We start from the raw sequence: 12,588 nt of genomic DNA, 5'->3' as shown, positions 1-12,588 counted from the left end.
ACCCCAGCCATTATCAATACCCTTCAGAGATTGTCTGCCTGGTGTCAATGGCCACATAAGCAGGACTTGTGATATCCACCGGCTGCTCACACAACCATGCACTACCTGCTCCCATGGCTTCATGTGAGTCGGATTGGGCAGGTAAACAGATGCTACACTTTGCCCAAGAGTGACTTGCAGGCTAGCAGAGGGAAGGAATACCTTACACCTCCTTTGGTAGAGACGTCTCCCCACCACCCCACCCTAGGATTAGGAAGTCCAAAACTAGAAGCTACAGATAGAAGATAAGAAGGGAAAGCTTTAAAAGAGACCTAAGAGGTAAATTATTTATGTAGCAAATACCTGGAATGAGCTGCCAGAGGATGTGGGAGAAGCAGGTACAATTGAAACATTTGAGAGAGATTTAGATAGGTGCATGGAAGAGAAGGTCTTTGAAGGTCATGGGTCAAATGCAGGCAATTAGGACTAGCAGGGAGGATATTGTGGTTGCCATTGACCAGTCGGACTGAAGGACATGTGTCTGTGATGTATTACTTACACTATGATTCCAAGCACTTTCACAGGCACATACAACAGGCAGGAAATGGAGGGATATTGACCACATATAGGAAGATGGGATTTAAGTTTAAGTTGGCGTCAAGGTTGGCACAGATATCTTGGACCAAGCCTGTTTCTGTGACATACTTTTGCATATTCCATATTCTATAAATGATAAGGACAATTATCCTCTATGTCCTTACCACTGCAGCCACTCCCTGTAAACTAATTACAGCTTTTGATAACAACTAGCCACCTTTAAAACCTATAGACTGAATTGAAACAGAGATCAAAGATTTTTTAAATTTTCTAAAAGACTTCCCCAATTGAAATAAACATTAAAAATGTAAAGAAAAATGTAAAAAATACAAATTTTAAATCCTAATCCATATATAAAATCATCAAAATATAGTGAAATAACTTGACTTTATGTTTTTTCTCCATTGGATTGGAATGGGGTTTCTGCTTATTCACCCAAACTACCTCAACAGAACACTAAAGGTGCAACAGGGTTCTTTCCTCAAAGTAACACCAATATTCCAAAGGCTTTAGTTATAAATCCAGCAAGGGAGTTCAGATGCTGTAACATGTGACCTCTTGCTTCTCTATAATTTGGACACCTCAATAGGCAATCAGAGAGCTGAACACGGATAGAGATGCCTGGTAGCTCCTCTGGCACTTCCAGCTGGATCATCTTCCATACTCTTCTAACCAGTGCATTCCACATCATAAAAACCAATGTTTCTCATGCCATCACTGCTTCCTTTAAGAATCACCTTAAAACCTTGACTTCAGGAAGCAGTTTTAACTGTTTCATTCTATCAAAAGGCTTCAATACTCTGAATATTTCTGTCAAATCTCCATTCTGTGCAAAAGGATAGGTTTATTTAATCTCACAGCAATTAAAGTCATTCAAACCTTGTAACTTTCTTTTCTGCCAACTCTCATAGGTCTTGCCATCCCTCTAAGTATTTGGTGCCCAGTACAGGAGACATTATCCTAGCAGGGGCCTTAACAATGTTTTCTAAAAGCTTATCATAATATTCTGGATTTTTCATGAAATGCCTTTATTAGTATAGCCAAAAGCTGCATTCAGTATATAATTTCAATAGCCTCCTCATATTGTTCAAGGCGTGTAGGTCCACCACTGCCTCCTCTCCAAAAGTTAATCTATTCCTTCTCTCCTTTTAAAACTGTACCATCTCTGAATAGCAAAATGAATGGATTCAAACACCTTTGTGTTGAGTTTCATTACCCATGCCTCTCTCCATTTCTATATCCTATAGAAATCTCTCTATCCTCCTCCTCACAATATCTCTGAGCAGACCTTGGAACAATGACACGTTGTGGCTATCAACAGACATCAAAAAGAGCAATGGGAGCAGAAGCACATTTCCTTCCCCTCTGAAAAGCAAATTATATGCTCTGTGGCTGGTTTGCTCTGTGGACAGAGATGCAGAAATCTCATTACCAATTCTGTTAGCACATTCTTTCTACCAGATAATTGTAACAACTGATTATGTTGGGAACACATTAGTAGTTACATAATCCCTAAAGACATCCAGAAAGATTAGAAAGTATTGCCAATATTTTCTCAATTGACTTCTTAGCCTCTGGAGAAAAACTAAAATGTCAAAAAAAAGAGAAAACAATAAATAATAAGAATATACAGTATACTTATCCCTCTGATCCGAGATACTTTTCACAACAATGTGCCTGTGTTTAATGACAAAACCAGAAATATGCTTGTCCTCTAACCTGATCTTTGTGGTGTTTTGTATTCACAGAATCATAGAGCATAGAGGTAGCTTACTCAGCCGAATCCCTCTGCGAGTATTATGCAAGCAAGTGTTAAATATGGAACATCAGTTTCTTATCAAAAGGAGCATTGTCCATGAAATAATAATAGAGAACATCAGAAATTAAGGCAGCGGTGATCCACCTAGGCAGTATGGTAAAGTTCAAATTATATACAGTAACAGGCATTTTCTGACAACTGAGCGACAGAATCAGAATCAGTTTTATTATCACCAGCATGTGACGTGAAACTTGTTAACTTAGCAGCAGCAGTTCAATGCAATACATAATCTAGCAGGGAGAAAAAATAATAATAAATAAAATAAATTAAAATATAATAATAAATAAGTAAATCAATTATGGTATACATATACTGAATACATTTAAAAAGCATGCAAAAACAGAAATACTGTATATTTTAAAAAGTGAGGTAGTGTCCAAAGCTTCAATGTCCATTTAGGAATCGGATGGCAGAGAGGAAGAAGCTGTTCCTGAATCGCTGAGTGTGTGTCTTCAGGCTTCTGTACCTCCTACCTGATGGTAACAGTGAGAAAAGGGCATGTCCTGGGTGCTGGAGGTCCTTAATATGGACGCTGCCTTTCTGAGACACCACTCCCTAAAGATGCCCTGGGTACTTTGTAGGCTAGTACCCAAGATGGAGCTGACTAGATTTACAACCTTCTGTAGCTTCTTCGGTCCTGTGCAGTAGTCCTTCCCTCCCCCCACACCAGACAGCTGTACAGCCTGTCAGAATGTTCTCCACAGTACAACTATAGAAGTTTTCAAGTGTATTTGTTGACATGCCAAATCTCTTCAAACTCCTAATAAAATATAGCCACTGTCTTGCCTTCTTTATAACTACATCGATATGTTGGGACAAGGTTAGATCCTCAGAGATCTTGACACACAGGAACTTGAAACTGCTCACTCTCTCCACTTCTGATCCCTCTCTGAGGATTGGTATGTGTTCCTTCATCTTACCCTTCCTGAAGTCCACAAACTGCTCTTTCATCTTACTGATATTGAGTGCCAGGTTGTGCTGCGGCACCATTCCACTAGTTGGCATATCTCACTCCTGTATGCCCTCTCCTCACCACCTGAGATTCTGACAACAATGGTTGCATCGTCAGCAAATTTATAGATGATATTTGAGCTATGCCTAGCCACACAGTCATGTGTATATAGGCAGTAGAGCAGTGGGCTAAGCACACACCCCTGAGGTGCACCAGTGTTGATCGTCAGCAAGGAGGAGATGTTATCATCAATGCACACAGATTGTGGTCTTCCGGTTAGGAAGTCGAGATCCAATTACAGGGGGAAGTACAGAGGCCCAGGTTCTGCGACTTCTCAGTCAGGATTGTGGGAATGATGGTATTAAACGTTGAGATACAGTTGATGAACAGCATCCTGACGTAGGTGTTTGTGTTGTCCAGCTGGGCTAAAGCCGTATGGAGAGCCATTGAGATTGTGTCTGCCGTTGACCTGTTGTGACAATAAGCAAACTGCAATGGGTGCAGGTCCTTGCTGAGGCAGGAGTGCAGTCTAGTCATGAACTAGACTAGTTCAGTCTGGCCATTGTTCAGCACACCAAGGGTTCAACCTGAGAGTCCGGCTTGAATTTAGAAGCTTAAGATCTCAGGGCTCTGGAGACGGGCAGATCGAGGGTCGGTGTCATGACAGGAGACCCACGTGTCGTCAGGGGAGTCAGGATATCTGCTGTGGGCCCAAAGACACAGGATCTTTGCGATCTATGGACAAAGAGCTCAAAAAAAGTGGTGTAACAGACTTTTTAACAGACTGCAGGATGAACAAACCACTGGGCCAGTGGGGGAGGGAGGGATTGTTGCTCACCGCTGCTTCCATGGGGGTGTTGAGCTGGGGGGGACTTTGGGGTTCTTACATTTATCTGGCATTCATTCTTTAGGGCATTTCTCTATTTTTATGGATGTTTGTGAAGAAAAAGATTTTGCAATGTATATTGTATACATTTCTCTGACGTTAAATTGGATCTTTGAAGCTTTGACCTTTGAACTAACCTCTCAAAGCATTTCATCACTGCCTATGTGAGCATTACTGAGCGATAGTCATTAAGGCAGCTCACATTATTCTTCTTTGGCACTGGTATAATTGTTGTCTTTTTGAAGCAAGTGGGAACTTCCACCCATAGCAGTGAGAAGTTGAAACTGTCCTTGAAAAATGTCCTTGAGTACTCCTGCTAGTTGGTTGGCACAGGTTTTCAGAGCCTTATCAGGTACTCCATCGGGACCTTCCACCTTGCAAGGATTCAATCTCTTTAAAGACAGTCTAACATCGGTCTCTGAGATGGAGATCACAGGGTCATCAGGTGCAGAAGGGATCTTCACAGCTGTAGTTGTGTTCTCCCTTTCAAAGCTTGCAGAGAAGGTGGTGAGTTCATCTGGTAGTGAAGCACCACTGCCATTCATGATATTGGGTTTCGATTTGTAGGAAGTAATGTCGTGTAGACCCCGCCAGAGTTGTCGTGCATCCGATGTCGCCTCCAACCTCATTCAAAATTGTTTCTTTGCCCTAGAGATAGCCCTCCGCAAATCATACCTGGTTTTCTGGTACAGGCCTGGGTCGCCAGTCTTGTGTGTCACAGATCTAGCTTTCAGATGAAGAAGTCCAAATATGGCTTCACCTAGTTTAGTAAATGATGATGAAGGTTTCTTACTCAGCTGAAATGCACACCCTGATTTCAGATCAATACCGATTATGGACCAGTCTATGTATCAGATCTCAGTTACACCTTTTACACCATAACTCTTCACACTCAGCCCAAAACAAAGGACTGCATATGCATATGTCCAGATGCTTCAAGAATGCAACACAACAAACTTATTGCTTCAAAAAAAAGGTAAAATAGAAGTCTGAGTACAGGATGGGAATTTCTAACATAGGTTTTATAGAAATATTTTTTCTTACAGTTGCTATTGAATCAGGCTTCTGCCATGAGTTGTATACAGATCATTACAGCTGAACCACAAACTTTATAATGAATCTTCTTGAAGTTTATGTTAAACTGCAATAAAGGCTTTTGTGTTTCTGAACCAATAGGGTCAGTTTTGAAACATGTCTGAGTTAATGGAACATATAAATCTGCAAAACTAACATATGCAGCAATATCAAGGAAGCTGAGCAAATGAACTGGATTCAGAAATGTATCTTAATTTCTGAATAAAAAAGGTAATTTTTGTATTTGTAGCCTGGGTTAAGCTATTATATCACTCGCCTTTAGCATGTATACAGACAAATTATTCTCATTCTGACTATTTCCCATTAACACGTGGCACTCGCCAGGGCTGCCCATTGTCCCCTTTTTGCAATTGCAATTGAGCCTCTTTCTATTGCACTTAAGTCAACTACATTATTTCAAGCCGTTAGGAGAAGGGACATGGAACACCGTGTATCCCTATATGCTGATGACTTCCTACTTTATGTTAGCGACCCTGCAGTAGCAGTCCTGCTATTGTGTCATTATTAGGTCAATTTGGAGCCTTCTCTGCCTATAAACTGAACCTTCAAAAAAGCAAATGCTTTCCCATTAATAACTTGGCCTTACAGATCCAACAGGAATCTTTGCCTTTTCCTTTATCTCAAGATGGTTTTGCATACCCAGGGATACACGTTACTCTGAAGCTAACTACAGGCCTCAGGTTAGCCAAGTGAAGGCTGATGTTGAGAGATGGCACAGTTTACCCCTTACTACTGCCGGGAGAATTCAATCAGTGAAAATGACTATACTTCCCAGATTTCTTTATTTGTTCCAGTGCTTGCCAGTTTTCTTACCTAAGCTATTTTTCAAGTCAGTCGACCAAGCTATAACCTCCATTATTTGAGAAAATAAGGTCCCAAGGATTAATAAGCGCACTCTCCAAAGAGGTCGTGACGTAGGTGGAATGGGCCTTCCTAGCTTTATTCATTATTACTGGGCATCGAACATTCAGAAGGTTTTATTTTGTCTTCACCAGCCAGATATAAACTGGTGCCTGCTTGAGACACTGTCTTGCCACTCCTCATCTCTCCCAGCTTTAGTGTATTCTTCCTTGCCATTGAAATCCTCTCAATTCACATCTAACCCCGTTGTTCTCTCCACCCTCAAAATTTTTAATCAATTTCGCTGTCACTATAAGTTCACATCAGCTTCAGTTTTGGATCCTATTCATAGAAACCACTTATTTCTCCCCTCTACACTCAATTCAGTTTTTAGACAATGGGGTTTGAATGGTCTTATGTACATTAAGGATTTGTACACTGATAATATATTTGATAGCTTTGATGACCTGTGCAGTAAATATGGCCTTCCGCATAATTATTTTTTGAAATACCTGCTGTCTTGCCACTTTGTCAAGGAAATATTTCCCTCTCTTCCTGATCTACCACCTGCTATGTTGTGGGAAAAACTCACTCTTAGCTTTAATGATAGAGGGCTGATCTCTGTACTATACTCTCAGCTGATGTCTTTGGGAGTTCAAGATCTAAACAAAACTAAGACTAGGTGGGAGGGTGACCTTGGTATGGATCTGGCTCAGGAATATTGGGCAAAAGCATTGAATAGGGTTCATTCCTCATCATCATGTGCTAGACTGGGGCTCATACAATTTGAAGTTTTACACAGGGTACATTTAAGTAAAGCCAGGGTTGCTGACATATATCCCAGGACAGATGTTGGCTGTGACCGGTGTTCCTTCTCTCCGGCTGGTTTAGTGCATGCATTTTGGTCTTGCCCTCAGCTTGATGGCTACTGGGCACTGGGTTTTAAAATTATCAGTGAGGCTTTGGGGGTGACACTGAGACCTTGCCCGCTTATAGCTGTATTTGGTGTGGCAGATGATGCTTTGGGTTTAAATGCAAACCAGTCGGATATCGTTGCATTTACATCGCTTTTGGCCTGAAGGGGAATCTTGCTGATCTGGAAATCTGCCACTCCCCCATCTGCTGCTGCTCGGTTAGAGGACGTAATGTTTTTTCTGAAACTAGAAAAGATTAAATTTACTCTGAGAGGGACTGTGAAAAAGGTTCAATTCAAAATGGGGACCTTTATTGTCATATTTTGGGAGTCTTAAGCAATTACCTACTAGTTGAGGGCATTTGATTGTACTTGGGGATTTGCCCCCTTTTAACACACATATGGTTTACCTCACAAGGTGGTTGCTGAATTGTGAGATGAGTGTATTCTGGATCGCTGACGTGTTATGGATGGGTGTGGGCCTTCGTCTTGAAGGAGTGTGGGGTATGGCTGTGAAATGTCCGTGCTTGTATTTGTGAAGTGTGGTATTGTAAATGCATTAGCAGACATGGTATGTTCAGGGAGGGCGGGTGAGGGGAGTTTTGTTCAGGGGTAAGATATAAAAGCAAAATGGAGGAAAATGTAATGCATTACATATCCTGTATTGTGCCATTCAATAAAAAATTAAATTAAAAAAATAAGAAAAAGTTAATTTCATTCACATGGTTTAATGGCTCCCAAGTAACTGGTCAATGGCCTAAATCTTAAAGGGAAATACTGACAGTTCCATACACACCCTTTGGCACTTTTACACAAAAGTGCCCAGTACGTTTGGCATTTCCTTGAGATGGGGGGAGTTCCAATTTAGACACTAGTCTCCCGGAGTTTTGCAATGGAGCACAAAGTTTGAGCAATTCTCAAGCACTTACATTGGAATTCTGCCTGAAAATATGCTTCCTCTCAAGCACTTACATCGGAAACCTGCTTGAAAATATGCTTCCTTCTCCAGGAACATTGTCTTCATTTGTGTGAATGCTCCAAGAGTGTAGATATTAGGTAATTCACACTTAATTTTGGAATTAATTCAATGTAGTCAAATGTTTTTGTTTTATTCTTAAAATACTTTAATAGTTCTTAAAAACATTGTAAATAATTAATATTCAATAGCTTCTTCCTAAGTTTTAATATTCATGAATACCAGAGACAGTCAGAAACACTTTTTTGGCATTTGTGGCAGCCAGGAGTTTGTTTACTCAGAATGGCAGAAAGATCAATGCTGGGACATTTTTAATCAGCTTTGACATTGACAATTTGGGTTCAGAAATCAGAAGCAGTAAATTTAAATTTACAGAAGACAACCATGAGGAAAATTACTTCAAAAAATTTTAAGAATATGTTACAAAAAAAAGATGCAGACGTAGGTAATGTGATATCTCAAGCCTGCATTCTGTTCTGCAAAATCATAGCTTAAAGCTCTATATTCTTACCAATTTCCCATATCTATTGTTGCTTTTAATACCCAAAAAATCTATAATCTCCAGTTTAAATATATTTATCAATTGAACATCAACATCGCCTTGGAGCCAAGAATGTCTAACAACCATAATTTTCTGAAACCATGCTGGTTTACTCCTTACCCTGTGATAGTTTGGCGTCATGCTCGACTCAGAAGCAGGGGAAATACTTCTCAGTATCTGACCCTTTACAGCCTCAGAAAGGTTTCCATTCTCATTCTTAGAAACACCTGAGAATATCAGCCCATTTTGTTCAATTTCACCTCGTGGACCTCACTTTCATCCTAAGACTCATCCTGGTGGACTTTCTTTTTACCCCTTCCAAGAGGATAAGTTTCCTCAGGTAAGGTGGGAAAGCAATCCAGTGCATAGCAGGTGTGTTATCACAAAACTCGGTATAACTTCCTTGCAGTAAGACTTCCTTCACCTTTTATTTCAACCCTTTTTGAATAAAGGAATATAACTCAATTCCCATCTTTTTTATTTACTATAGTTACACATTCTGCAATTCATTGTCAACATCATATCTCTCCAAATGTAAGTATTAATTAGTCTCACATTGTTGTAATTACTCTGATTTTCCATTCTTCCTTGTAAAATGGATAATCTCATATTTCTCCATTTTAGATGGTGACACTCAACACTTTCTATATCCTCCTCACAGCATGTAGTTTCAAAAAAACTTAGATACGTTGTACTTAGGCTCTCTATCTAAGTCACTCATATAGGTTTTTTAAATAACTGAAACCTGACAGTTCCCAACCTGGCCCTCCTGTCAATGACTTCAATGTTTTCCAATGTTTTCTGTCTGTTAACTAATATTTAATTAACATCAATATATTACCCCCGAATCCTATGAGCTATAATCTTGTATAATACTATTCTGTATGATACTTTGTCAATCTTCTGAAATTGTAAGTGCAAAACAGCTTATCAATTTTTTCTTATCTTCATCCCTAAAAAAACATTAACATGAATTGTCTTTCATAAAACCACATTGACTTGGCTAGGTTCCAAATGTCCTGTTATCGTACTTAAAAGCAAATGCTTACAAATTGGATGTCAGCCTATTTCAGAGGCCTGTCAGAAGAACCTACAGATTCCGTTACATTACTTGCCTCTTTCTCGGACAACAGTTGAAAATCCTTGGGAACCATTGTAGAATAAGAATTTATTCATTGTAGTATAAGAATTTGGACAGAGTGGGACTGATTATTTTCTTCGGCAGTTTAACGGGTGCACGACTGCGCAAGCGCGTGTAAGTCGGACTGTGAGACAGTGGGAGTATTTAAAGAGAACAATAGATAGAGCTGCCGACGTTGTAGTGGGCAACAGGGTACGAAGGCTTTGTCCTGAGAGGCTTCAGCGGGCAGAGGCTGAGGATGGGCTTCACTCCAAGTGAGGTAAGGCTGGGTAAGTTCCTTTCAAAGCAGAAAGTTTCAAAAGTTGAGGCAAGTATTGGGTAGGTCACGGCAGCTGAGATCGGCCCCGTGGTTTGTTCATCCTGCAGCATGTGGGAAATCAGAGATACTTCCAGTGTGCAGGAAGTGTGTCTAACTGCAGCTTCTGGCAGACCACATTGAGCGTCTGGAGCTGCGATTGGATTTACCCTTGCAAATCCAGGGCAAAAAGCAAAAAGGGCCATTTTTCAATGTAATTGTATAAGGGCTAAGAGTGTTGTTAAAACAAGCCTGAAGACTTTGTGTGTCAATGCGAGGAGCATCCGTAACAAGGTGGATGAATTGAATGTGCAGATAGTTATTAATGAATATGATATAGTTGGGATCACAGAGACATGACTCCAGGGTGACCAAGGATGGGAGCTCAACATCCAGGGATATTCAATATTCAGGAGGGATAGACAGGAAAGAAAAGGAGGTGGGGTAGCATTGCTGGTTAGAGAGGAGATTAACGCAATAGAAAGGAAGGACGTTAGCCTGGAGGATGTGGAATCGATATGGGTAGAGCTGCATAACACTAAGGGGCAGAAAATGCTGGTGGGAGTTGTGTACAGGCCACCTAACAGTAGTAGTGAGGTTATGGGTGGCATTAAACAGGAAACTAGAAATGCGTGCAATAAAGGAACAGTAGTTATAATGGGTGACTTCAATCCACATACAGATTGGGTGAACCAAATTGGTAAGGGTGCTGAGGAAGAGGATTTCTTGGAATATATGCGGGTTGGTTTTCTGAACCAACATGTCGTGGAACCAACTAGAGAGCAGGCCATTCTAGATTGGGTATTGAGCAATGAGGAAGGGTTAGTTTGCAATCTTGTCATGCGAGGCCCCTTGGGTAAGAGTGACCATAATATGGTGGAATTCTTCATTAAGATAGAGAGTGACATAGTTAATTCAGAAACAAAGGTTCTGAACTTAAAGAAGGGTAACTTTGAAGGTATGAGACATGAATTAGCTAAGATAGACTGGCAAATGATACTTAAAGGGTTGACGGTGGATATGCAATGGCAAGCATTTAAAGATCGCATGGATGAACTACAACAATTGTTCATCCCAGTTTGGCAAAAGAATAAACCAGGGAAGGTAGTGCACCCGTGGCTGACAAGGGAAATTAGGGATTGTATCAAGTCCAAAGAAGAAACATATAAATTAGCAAAAAAAAAGCGGCACACCTGAGGACTGGGAGAAATTCAGAGACCAGCAGAGAAGGACAAAGGGCTTAATTAGGAAAGGGAAAAAAGATTATGAGAGAAAGCTGGCAGGGAACATAAAAACTGACTGTAAAAGCTTTTATAGCTATGTGAAAAGAAAAAGATTTGTCAAAACAAATGTAGGTCCCTTACAGTCAGAAACAGGTGAATTGATCATAGGGAACAAGGATATGGCATACCAATTAAATAACTACTTTGGTTCTGTCTTCACTAAGGAGGATATAAATAATTTTCTGGAAATAGTAAGGGACCGAGGGTCTAGTGAGATGGAGGAACTGAGGGAAATACATGTTAGTAGGGAAGTGGTGTTAGGTAAATTGAAGGGATTAAAGGCAGATGAATCCCCAGGGCCAGATGGTCTGCATCCCAGAGTGCTTAAGGAAGTAGCCCAGGAAATAGTGGATGCATTTGTGATAATTTTTCAAAACTCCTTAGATTCTGGATTAGTTCCTGAGGATTGGAGGGTGGCTAATGTAACCCCACTTTTTAAAAAAGGAGGGAGAGAAAAAATGGGGAATTATAGACCGGTTAGTCTGACATCGGTGGTGGGGAAAATGCTAGAGTCAGTTATCAAAGATGTGATAACAGCACATTTGGAAAGTAGTGAAATCATTGGACAAAGTCAGCATGGATTTGTGAAAGGAAAATCATGTCTGACGAACCTTATAGAATTTTTTGAAGATATAACTAGTAGAGTGGATAGGGGAGAGCCAGTGGATGTGGTATATTTAGATTTTCAAAAGGCTTTTGACAAGGTCCCATATAGGAGATTAGTGCACAAACTTAAAGCGCACGGTACTGGGGGCCAAATGGCCTACTCCTGCACCTATTTTCTATGTTTCCATTAGGGATGGTGAACATGGCTTTGTGTGTGGTAGGTTGTACCTTACATATCTTATAGAGTTTTTCAAGGAAGTTACCAGGAAAGTTGATGAAGGCAAGTCAGTGGATGAAGGTTGCACATGAGAGATTGGTCAAGAAGGTCCCCTCACTCAGCATTCAAGATGGGGTAGTAAATTGGATTAGACATTGGTAGTAAATTGGCTTTGTAAGAGAAGCCAGAGAGTGGTAGTAAAGAGTGTTGCCTCTCTAACTGGTGGCCTGCGACTAGCGGTGTGCCGCAGAGAATGGTGCTGAGTCCATTGCTGTTCGTCATCTGTGATCAATGATCTGGATAACAATGTGGTAAACTGGTTTCAAGTCAAACTTGAGTTTCTAGAAAGTATTGGGACCTAGAGGCAAAAGAAAATAAAATTTAAAATAAGAGCAAGAATTCACTGATAGACCAGACAGAACCTACTGCCTGAGTGCTGCTTCCTCCC

This window comes from Hypanus sabinus, chromosome 2 (assembly GCF_030144855.1).
Source record: "Hypanus sabinus isolate sHypSab1 chromosome 2, sHypSab1.hap1, whole genome shotgun sequence".
Lineage (NCBI taxonomy): Eukaryota > Metazoa > Chordata > Chondrichthyes > Myliobatiformes > Dasyatidae > Hypanus > Hypanus sabinus.
The sequence above is the reverse complement of the archived record's forward strand: the minus strand, read 5'-3'. Positions refer to the sequence as shown.